Source organism: Etheostoma spectabile, chromosome 5 (genome assembly GCF_008692095.1).
Source record: "Etheostoma spectabile isolate EspeVRDwgs_2016 chromosome 5, UIUC_Espe_1.0, whole genome shotgun sequence".
In the NCBI taxonomy this organism is placed as follows: domain Eukaryota; kingdom Metazoa; phylum Chordata; class Actinopteri; order Perciformes; family Percidae; genus Etheostoma; species Etheostoma spectabile.
Genome location: NC_045737.1, coordinates 3,761,207 through 3,771,774, shown reverse-complemented (window position 1 = coordinate 3,771,774; position 10,568 = coordinate 3,761,207).

The window sequence follows — 10,568 nt, the reverse complement described above, 5'->3', positions numbered from 1 at the left end:
TGTCAAAATCAGATCAACAATATTATCATTGTATGATTGACTGTATGATTGAATGAATGAATAAATGAATGAACAAAACATTATTATACTTGAAGGAGGAAATGTGGGAATTAGGTTAAATAAAAAAAAAGACTGTGAAATGTGTGATGAAAATTGGCTAGCAATTTTAGCAAGCATATACAAAAACATAGGTTGCAGCAGTTTGTCTTTCAACTACACTTGCAAAAGCTGCGATTAACAAATGATTAGTTAAGCATTCACTACCAGTGGTACTGAGTGGATGCTTAACTAATCATTCCATTCAGTATTGCATCTCACTTCATCTCCAGGTACGCACAATGCTCAACTAATGGTAGTGAATGCTTAACTAACCATTCCTTATTCATTCATTCCTCATTCGTTCCTCATTTGTTAATCATTAACTGCCTACCTTTTTGTGTACCTTATGGTTACCGATCTGCCGACTTTGAGACTCAGAAATCCCCCAAGCAGCAGAGAGTCTAATATTTAGACTGTGTAACTGGTGGCTGGGAGTTAGCTGCTTTTAAAAATGTAATCTTTGACTTGCTTGATTTGATTTGTTGACTATTGTGGAGCTTTATGCTGACAAAATGCAACAAAAGTGTTGGAGAAAGCAACAACAATGTATGTCTGGCCCTTGATGTGATTCTCATTTTCCAGGGTGGACCTTAGTTAAAATTAGTTTGAAACTCCTTCCTTAGATTATTATCACAAACCAAGGTTCCCTCAATAGCATTGCTGGCTGATGCGCGTGTTTAGCTCACCTGGTAGAGCGTACACCCCATGTATAAAGGCTCAGGCCATGTCACAGCAGTCGCAGGTTCAACCCTGACCTGCAGCCCCTTGCTGCTTGTCCTTCCCCTTCTCTCTCCGCGTTAACATCTTCAGCTGTCCTATCAGATACAGGTCTTAAAATGCCCCAAACTGAAAAACGGCTGTCAGGGCCTCCCCTTTGCTGCATCTCACTGCCTCCCTGATCTCTTTCGAGGAAATCATGCAGTTTCTATGACAGTAATCCCACAAATGGGTATAAAGGTGCGCACTCTCAGACAGTCGCTCAACAAAGACATTCACGGTTTCGCACTCACTGAACACTTCCGTCACACATGAAAAGTAACGGAAGTAATTGTGTGAAGAATGCAAAAGAGGGCTACAGAGAGATGTTCACACCTTTGCACCTGGCCAATTACTAGTGGGTGCATGTGTGTGTGTTTGAGTGTGTGTGTGATTGTCTTATTGTTCATCTCCCAATAAAGGGCTATTATGGCTCAATAAGCACTTTGTTTGGTGAATTCTGAGGCCCATACTATATGTGAGCACAGTGGGTGTTTCAGTATTTTAGGGTCTGTTGCTCGTTCATTTACAGCATTAAATGGCTGTTCACCAGGTGAACACTCTGTGGCTCAGTAGTGGAAGGGTCGCCTGCCAATCGGGAGGTTGGCAGTCCAATCCCTGGAGTGTCCTTGGGCAAGACACTAAACCCCGAGTTGCCCCACATGCTGCCCATTGGTGTGTGAATGTGTGAATGTTTATCTGATGAGCAGCTGGAACCTTGTACGGCAGCCTCTTCCACGATGTGTGAATTCCTATGTTAAAGCACTTTGAGTTGTTACGACTAGAAAAACGCTATATAAATACAGTCCATTTAAATTTTAGAAAAAAATATACTGTAATCCTCCAAATCACTCTACACCTGTTTAAAGCTCTAATACGGGGGTCTTACACAGGGTTTTTACTTTAAGACTGAAACTGAAAGAGCAACAGAGAAGGGACCCCCTGGTACATATATTGTAAAAATGAAGTTGCATATTAAACTAGGCCTACAACATTAGGATGGCCTAATGCCTTTATACATACCCTTTTAGTGCATAGAATAATAAGCTGGTAAAATAATTGTTGTCATGATTTTATTTATATTTGTTATAGTGAATCTTTCGGAAAAACTGCATCTGTGGGTGGCTGCCTTAGTGACTATATTTGTACCTATAGGCCAGTAAACCTATGTATTAATGTTATATTTGCTATTATTATGTTGGATTTATGTTAGGATATTTTCAATTTAGAAAAAAAAAACTTAAAAAAAAAAACATTATTTGGTCAGACCAACCAGCAGTTACTATGAGGACCACCTAGGGGTCCCGGACCCCCTGTTGAAGATTTCTGCTTTAATCACAATGTAATTGCCACGATGTGCTCATGCTGTTGACTGTGTTTCAGACTGTAACAAAACATCAGTTAAACTCTTCCGCATAGGGCAGCATTTTTAAGACTTCACAACGGGGATGGGACCGCTGGTCGCGTCGGCTATTTATATGCTGACACACCTGCATTCTCCCTCTCCTTTTGACTTATGCATGCCCCCGCTGACTGATAAAAACATGGAGGCCATGCTGGATGAAGTGTGCCTCTGCTGATGAGAGGGAGAGACTGAAGGACCCACATGCGTTTCCTGTGTCTCTCCGGGCTTCTGAGGAGACCTGCTGCTTACTCAGGAGTGAAAGCCTCAAATTAAAGTGTTTGTGCTGACAAAGGACAAATGGGATTTTTTCCTTTTTGCGCAAACGGTGCAGGATTGTGTTGGCTTGCTCAAAGTGTCAGTGAAAAAATGTCTCTTGGTCGACACCTCTAATGAAACATGCGCATGAAATTAAGGCCTGCACATTGCCACCGTTGTTTAGGTTTTACATGTGTAAAGAGGTAGGCAGAGGAAGAGGAGGAGGGAAAAGAGAGAGATGATGCAAAGACCAAGGAAGAGAGAGAGATGCCGCTCCTCTCTCCTGTGTATAGATATGTCTTTTGTACCCTTGAAGAAAGAGTAAATTGAATATTCATGAATGAGCATGAATAAGTGCTCTGTCAGCCAGTAATGTCACTGATAGATGAGAGGTGGACCTGCATGGAGCGCCAATGGCCAGCCACAGTCCTCCACAGAGAGGCGCGGAGGTGGGGGTGGGGGGTAGGGGGCTGGGGGTGGGGGGGGCACATCAGACACAGAAAAGGCATGCTCTGGAAAAAGACAGGATAGAATGGTTAACTTTCATCCATGCATATAGTGAGCTATACCTTTAAGAGGCCAGGCCATAGGCAGTAGGTGTCAGGATTTAGAGTAACGGCGGACCCAAAAAAGGAGAGACGACAGGGCAGTGTTGAGTTTGAGGATTTACTGTATGAAAAGGAATACGACATCAAGAGTCCTGAAGTAAGCAGGCAAAAATAGGTCCAAAAAACAAAAAGACCGGAAATCAAGATGAACTGGAACCCCTGATCTATTCATGTGTTTTACCCCTGGAACCCCTGTCTATTCATGTGTTTTACCGGTTTTTAATGCTTGTGATTTTTAACTGTTTTTACTTGTGTTTTATCTGTTTAACTGATTTTGTGTAAAGCACTTTGAATTGCCTTGTTGCTGAAATGTGCTATACAAATAAAGCTGCCTTGCCTTGCCTTGCCTTGCCTGAGACAAAAAGGGTAGAAATACGCACAATGATCTGACAACAGACAAAGACAACACAGAGACTAACTACACAAGGTAACAAGGGTGAAACAAGGGACACGCCGGCTCAGGAACAGGTGAAACACATCAGGGCGGGGCAGACAATCACAAAGGCCGGAAAACACAAGGGAGGAAGTAAAACAAGACATGACATGGAGAAACAGACTACAAAATAAAACAGGATGAAGGACAAAAACAGAGTAAAACGTAACAGAGAACACAAGACACAGTAAATAACAAGGACCTGGGCAATGAATTAACACAATAAAACAGGAAAAACTATAACAGAAAACAGCAACCATGACAGTTAGGCCATTCTTCATCTATATCAATGGTGTTTTATTACAAGGATTGTTCCGTTGTATAGGTAGGTTCATTTTTGACCAATTGTCAGGTACCTTCTGTTTTTTCTTTGTGTTGGCACACTATACTCTGCTAGATTTCTGAGGACTATGGCTAACTGCTCCTCAGCTCTCTGCAGGGTAAATCCAGACAGCTACAACAACGTTTGAACGTACACATGTTCCATCAGAACAAGTTCTGTCCTTAGACTATTTTGCGGAAGTACCCGGAATTCGTGTAGCGCATATCGCCGACCAAGACAATTGTGATTGGTTAAAAGAAATGCCAATAAACCAGAGCATGTATTTATCCCATCCTGGAATGTTGTGTGAACTAGCCAGACCCTCCTTCGCAGAGCTGCGGAGGAAGGTCTGGCAATGCAAGACTAGGCCATTCTTGACTTGACAGTTTCAAGCTTTACTGACTCGGCAGCTGGTCTGGGGAGAAAAAAAGAGCTGAAAAAGCTGAGGGAGGAGATTCTTTTCCCTTTTACAGACGGCTGGACAGAAGTCTGGGGGTCTCCCCTCTGATTCCTGTTTTCCAGCCAGTAAGTCCATGGTCCAGAAACCCGCTCTAATTTCCTCTGACAAGTTCTCACAGTTGCCTCTCAATCCCCAGCGTATACCCCTCCCCTACACGCAAGAGCAGGAGGTTGACACACAGAAACAGATAACTTCACCGATATTTTGATATGATAATTTTATTCATGATGCCAATCCTCGGCCGCTGTGCAGATCGTCTGTACAAGTGTAAATGAGGAGTGTTCCAAATGTAAAATGTTCTGCGGAGGGGGGGAGGGGGTGTGGGGGACCAACGAGGCTCTGTGGCCAAAACAAGGCAATATACAAAGTGAGTTGTGTTCCAGTACGCAGACTGGCCTGGTCCGCACCAACTCCAGTCAGCATGCCTGGCTCCAGCAACATACACCAGATGGCCTCATCCTCAGGCAGAGAGAGAGAGAGACAGAGAGAGACAGAGAGAGAGAGAGAAAGAGACAGAGAGAGGGAGAGAGAGAGAGAGAGAGAGAGAGAGAGAGAGAGAGAGAGAAACACCAAGAGAGAAAGAAAGCACTGGTGCTTGAAGTGTCCCAGAGGTGCCGGGCTCAGTCAAAGTTCCATCCAACTCTGGGCTTGGATGCTACTGGAGGTACTCTAATGGAAAAACTAACTAACTGGAAAAGCCTAAGTCCTACAAAACGGACATAGTAGGCAACCATACTCCATTTTCACCCTGTTCCTTCCATCTCATTACATATCAGGACTTCCTGTCTCAATTCATCCAAATACAACTTACCCTAATTGTTTTTCTTTTTCGTAAATTTCGTAAAATACTCCCATACAGTTTGCCTGTGTGAAGGGTCAAAAAAAGTTACATGCAATCCACTTCCACGCTTGCCTTTTTGAACCTATATTACTTTGTTTTCTTCTGTCCTTTACAGCTGCCCCATCTTTCCTTTTTCACTATTGAGAACACATGGGTATGGATATTCATTTGAGAGTATTTATGTGCTTTTTTTCCTCTTTCAAAGCACTTTGTAAATTACTGTTTTTAATGATGCAATGGAAGTTATTGTTATCATTAGATTATGTTATTATTACACTGTTTGGGGACCTATGAGACATAGACAGAAAAAGTCAAAATTGAAGCGGTAGAGGCTGAAATACCCTGACATTTATACATAGAATGGCTAAAACACTGAACCCTATATTTCCCAAAATGCAACTTGACAGCATATTTCATTAGACCCTCTATGCCTTGTAAACACCCACATCTATCAAACTCAACACCCCGGCTTGTAATGAAGGCTTCATGTTAAAGGATTCTCCAAGAGAAAAGTCTCCAAGCCCAAGATGAAATAACCTCAATGACATCATGAAGGGTTATTAAATTAGACTTTTGAAGAACCACAGAAGTCATTATTTAACAGTTTTCCTTGGGTTTTGTAGTATTCCACGTGACAAATAAATTGTTTTTGTCATTCAAAATTGGTGGAGCGCGCCATTAACATCAATACATAACACTGTCTTACAAACGTTTTGTATATTTACCATGAAAATACAAACATTTTCTGTAGACTGGCAGCATGTGAAGTGCATTTTGCTTTTTGTGCCATCAGACTGGGGGAGTGTTAATCCAAAGACATTAGAGAGTGGGGAAAGGGGTAACATGGTTCATGAGAGATGTGGTCTTAAATCAGAGAAAAACTAACACTAGAAAGAGGCTTCCAATGAACTATGGTCTCATTTGTTAGTTCAGTTATCAGTTAACTGTAGGACAGTATACTAATGCAAAATACCTTGTAAATAAGCGTCTGATGCAACTCTGAACCAAAGGTGCACCAAGTAAGAACATTTTTAAATTTGCATTACATTTTAAACTGAAAATATATATTTTACCTAGGACTGGGTACTGAATTCAATACTTTTTTTGGCAGAAATAGAATTGGTATGGAAAAGAAATTAGGAACCTGTATAGTCACGTTATTGGTATTGGAGCCGGTATTGAATATTTAAAAAAAATCCCCAGCCCTGCTTGAACATGGTGTACATTAACACACCCAGTGTGTATGTTGTCTTCTCATACAGTATGTAACATATGTTGGTGTGAGGTTGACGTGGTTGCAATTGTTTGCACATCACAATTAATCAGATCATATCATGAAGCCAAAATTACACAGAACCAGATATATTACTAGTATTTGAAAGACGTGAAAAGTGCAATTTTCCATGTCCGAATGGCCGTCCAAAGCTATAACACAGATGGCCCAGTAGCTCCCTCCTTGCTACCCACTGCTCTGTTTTCATTACTCTCTTTTGGTGATAATGTATTGTCTACAGGCTGTGTAATGATCCTCGAGAGCAGCCGTGTACCACTAACAGGCACTTCTGTCAAACACATCACCATCGCTGTGCTCATTGATTTGTGTTGCCTTTAAAATGGGATGTTTCCTCTGCGCTGGGCGCAGCCGTAATTGCGTCTTGCTTAAGTGATTCAAATAAGGCGGTCTGTAGCTCTTACCTTTGCTTTCCCCCCCACCACTGTCACTGTCACCCTCACTTATTTCATTAGGGATTCAGCAGACTTGATAAAACAGCAGGGGGTGCCCCATTCCACAGCGCTTAGCCAGCCTGGCCGAGACAAAGAAGTGGTCAAACGGGGCAACAAATCACACCAAATGGAGCGTTTGCTCTTTGTGCAGCCTAGTTATGGAAACTGATAGCAGCATCCAGAATACTGAATAGGTGTAATAAATGCTGAAGAAAGGGGAATTCTTCTCCTAATTGGGTGAGGGGGGCGATGGAAGCACCGGCATTCCCCTTTTTGTATCTGAAAATTAGTTCTGTGAAATAGTCTAATAGCCTGTACACAGTTAAAAGGGGTAGTGTGATACCCCCCCTCCACCCCACCCCTCCTTCTCCTCAAAGCCAGCCATGCCATCCTGTCTTTGGGCTGACAGATAAACATGTTCTCCGCTGGCTAATTGCACTACCGGTTCCTACCCAGTCGCAAGTGACAGGCTAGCTGAGTCTATGTGAAGCCTCAGATCTCCCGGACCCCACGATGCCGGAGTAAAACACTCAAATATACCACAGCCAAAGTGAGGCTGAGGAACTTCTGAGGGAGAAAGTATTATGTACCTTAAAGCCCACTGTGTAACTTTCCAAATGAGCGGCGAAGTTTACAGGTAAAAGAGACAGCTGCCGGACAGGCATTGATGGATTAACTAACATGACAAGTGCAGCAGGAAGTATGACAGCACCTGTCTAATGATATCAACGTCAACAAGAAGGAAAAGGCAAGACAGACAATTTAAAAAAGGTAACCCAAGAAAATTCACATCTCATCATAGCGAGTCTCCTTTTCACAATGAAATAAAGATGTTCAAAATCAATATGCAGCCTTATACATCAATATCCATGTGCTGCGGGTCCTGAAAGTATTCCACAGAGGTACCTTTGTCTGAATGGACTGCAAGTGGTCATAAAAGATGCAGGCCCTCAGCTGGACACTGACTCCCTCACATCAGATGAATAATAGTACAAAGGGCTGCTAAATCATTGAGATTGCTGCTCTGCTCTGACTGCTCTAGTCTAGCACAACCCTGCTAACAGATCAGTGCAGAGGACATAAGAGGCATCGAGGTCCACGATCCTCCAGACAAAGCCTCGGCTTGCTTTCTCGGGGAGCAGTAAAGAACTCAGGAAAGTCTTTCAACCGTGTGTCTGGCTGATTATTCTGAAGCATCAAAACTGACTCTGCATAGTAAAAGCAGGGCGCTGTTTTCGATAAATCCGGAACTGTGGAATTCTTAGAAGTTAAAGGCGTGGGGTCTGATCTGTCTGCTGTATGTACCCCTTTCCTACTGAAATTTGCGAAAAATAAAATAAAAATGCATAGACTCCTTTCCCCTTGCTGGAAGAAGAGTATGCCTTTCTGTTTTTTCTGTCACGTTCGGCCGTGAAACGTTACCGGTTCCTGCTACAGCTTCCCAATTCCGAGAGCCCAAAACTGAAAACTCTGATGTGTATTAACTTGATATCTTCGTCAATGAACTTACCCTCCCCTCCGCTCAGACCGATTGCTCAGCATTCACCATCAGGGTCAGTAAGCAGTTCAAAGCAACATGGAGGCCAGTAGAAAGGTTTTGGTGGTTACTTCAAACTACAGGAGAGATGGCGGAAGTTACCGATGGAGCTGACGCACATCACAGCATCACGCCTGAAAATGGCCCAGAGTTTTCATCACTGCCGATGATCGAGCTGGAGCCAAGAAATACCCGTTCCCACTGCCGGGTCATTTGTCCCGGCAGTGAATGTTGCTTGGAACCATTGCAGAAAAAGCTAGATTCCTTTTTACTCAGACCCATGATGATCATCTTGAAGGGGGAATGGAAGGAGGAGGCGGCGGGGGGGGGGGGGGGGGGGGGGGGGGGGTCTGCTTGTCTCTCACTGTTGTGGAAGTGACCCAAATATGGGGCAAGGTCATTGCAAACGATTTGATTTGGATGTTAGCTAAGAGAGTGGGCTGTAGCTGGGAGAGAGAGCAAGAGAGGGCGAGAGAGAGAGAAGGAAAGAGAGAGAGAGGGAGAGAGAGGCAGAGAACGCATGTTGTTTAAGTAAAACCCTCAAGAACATTATGATTTATTTAAGTGAGGAGAAAATATGAATAATGTATTGGCTATACGGAGCATGAATCTCTTTTGTACTAATTGTCAGGAAGGCTTGCATCCAGTGTGCGAGGGGTGGAGGGGCTGGAGGACCCAGAGATCACAGGGGCGCTGCAGCTCAAAGCCGCCGGTCCTACAGCCACAGCCATTGACTTGCAAATGAGCTTCAAGGAGGCTAATTAATGGGGGGGGGCTAATGAAAGCAGTGGTTGGGCTCGAGTGAAGAAATAATCTGGGACCCCGTTTTTACTTTCCCCACTCTTTATCTGACTTTCTTGCTCTATCCCTCTTCCACAAGTCCCTGGTTTGATCGTCCCCTCTCTTCCTACTACATGGCTCGTGCCATTGAAGTTGATTGCAGAACGCATCAATATGTGAACAAAGTTGTTGGTTGTGGGGGTGCAGTGTTAGTGGGTGTATGTGGGTTGATGGTGAAAGGGGGTGTTAGTAGAATTAGCATTCATTTGAAGCGAGCCCTCCCCCCCATATCCCTCTACCCCTCCCATATCCCTCTCCATCTCTGTTATTTATTCTGTAGCTTTTGGCACATTTTCTGCTTCTCCACTCCCAGTAGGGGAGACGGAGGGAGATGGAGCAGGGTGTTTAGGATGTGTGACAGGCTGTAATGGTAACTTTTGCACTTTTTCTTTTCTTGTTTGCACTAGAGAGAGACAGGCAGGCGGCGGACGAAGTCCCCCTCTGCTGCTTGTTGCGGTGGTTGGGGGGTGGAGACGCGTGCTTGGATCAGATACTGTGCCCTGCAGTGGTCTCTTTCTTTGAAGCAGTGTGACTCCTCTCAGTGCCAGTAGAACATCCCGTGACTATTAGCACTACTACCACTGCTAATGCTGTGGCTATGACATGGGAACATTAACCCCTAAAACTTTCTCTCACTTTGGCTACATTAACAATACTACATTTTGGTTCAAAAACTAACCTGCGGAGTCCGTGGGGTTGTGTTGCAGTTTCAACGGCCTCAAACGGAGACCTTTAGCAGCACCAACACCGACGCCAATGATTTGCCGCCTGATTGAGTCATGGCATCTCATCCTCTGAGACTAAGCTACTAACGTTACCATGGAAACTGCATGGAGTATACATGCTGACTCCTGTTTACACCGGCACGTACATGCCCAGTAAACAAGAATGTTGATGAGATATGAGGTTTGGCCATGTTAGTTTGAAGGTCCCATGGCATGAAAATGTCACTTTATGAAGTTTTTTAACATTATTATGAGTTCCCCCAGCCTGCCTATGGTCCCCCGGTGGCTTGAAATGGCAATAGGTGTAAACCAAGCCCTGGGTATCCTGCTCTGCCTTTGAGAAATAGAAAGCTTAGATGGGCCGATCTGGAATCTTGTCCCTTATGAGGTCATAAGGGGAAATGTTACCTCTTCTTTCTCTGCTTTGCCCTCCCAGAAAATTTGGCCCACCCACGAGAGAGAGACATCATGGCTTTCAAATGAGCAAAGTGACAGTTGGTCCCCCGGCCTCCACCTTGCTCCCCCTCTCTCTTCCTCAAAAGCTACAGACTCAGAAATGGCA